This window comes from Lagopus leucura, unplaced genomic scaffold (assembly GCF_019238085.1).
Source record: "Lagopus leucura isolate 7727_CA_CO unplaced genomic scaffold, USGS_WTPT01 253-3_obj-0_obj, whole genome shotgun sequence".
NCBI classification, from domain to species: domain Eukaryota; kingdom Metazoa; phylum Chordata; class Aves; order Galliformes; family Phasianidae; genus Lagopus; species Lagopus leucura.
This window is the reverse complement of record NW_024963032.1, coordinates 24,405-25,424: the sequence shown is the minus strand read 5'-3', so window position 1 is coordinate 25,424 and position 1,020 is coordinate 24,405. Positions and strand designations below refer to the sequence as shown.

Genomic DNA, 1,020 nt, shown 5'->3' with positions numbered 1-1,020 from the left:
GGGTTGGGATCAGGGCTGGGTTGGATTTGGGATCAGGGCTGGGTTGGATTTGGGATCAGGGCTGGGTTGGGATCAGGGCTGGGTTGGGGTTTGGGATCAGGGCTGGGTTGGATTTGGGATCAGGGCTGGGTTGGGATTAGTGGGGTTTGGGCTGGGTTGGGGTTGGTTTAAGCGCTGTGTATGTAGGGTATATTTGGGGCTGGGCTGGGTTTAGGTTCGATTAGGGTTTAGGTTCAATCCTGTGTTTTTAGGATCACAGCTGCAGGAAGGGTTCAGACCCCACAGCAGCCCGGGTGGAGCTGAAGCTGCGTCTGTTTAAGGTTAGGGCTGAGTTTGGGGTTGGATTAAATCATGTAGGATCAGGGCAGGGTCAGGTTGTGGGGCTGAGTTTGGAGCAAATTGGGGTTGGAGCGAGTTTGGGGTTGAGCTGTGTTTGGAGTCAGACTGAGTTTGGGGCAGTTTGGGGTCAGGCCGAGTTTGGGGTTGGGGTGAGATTGGGGCCAGGCTGAGTTTGGGGTCAGACTGGATTTGAGGCAGTTTGGGGTCAGGCTGCATTTGGGGTAGGGCTGAGTTTGGGGTCAGATTGGATTTGGGGCAGTTTGGGGTCAGCGTAAGTTTGGGGTCGTGCCGAGTTTGGGGCCGGGCTGCGTTTGGGGTCAGGCTGAGTTTGGGATTCGGGTAGATTTGGGATCAGGCTGAGGGGCTGAGTGTGGGGTCAGGCTGAGTTTGGGGTCCAACTGGATTTGGGGCAGTTCAGGTTTGAACTGAGTTTGGGGCCAGGCTGAGTTTGGGGCAGTTTGGGGCCAGGCTGAGTTTTGGTTCAGGCTGAGTTTGGGGCCAGGCTGAGTTTGGAGCAGTTAAGGGTCAGTCTGAGCTTAGGGTCAGGCTGAGTTTGGGGTCAGGCTGGATTTGGGGCAGTTCAGGTTTGAACTGAGTTTGGGGTCAGGCAGAGTTTGGAGCAATTTGGGGCCACGCTGAGTTTGGGGTCAGGCTGGATTTGGGGCTGTTTGGGTTTGAACT

The 1,020-nt window shown here is 55.8% G+C and overlaps 1 protein-coding gene across 1 annotated transcript in view; it reads right to left on the bottom strand.

Moving 5' to 3' along the window:
* LOC122190941 (macrophage mannose receptor 1-like) overlaps positions 1–1,020 on the bottom strand; it is a 6,896-nt gene that overhangs the window by 3,139 nt on the left and 2,737 nt on the right. The window lies entirely within an intron of this gene.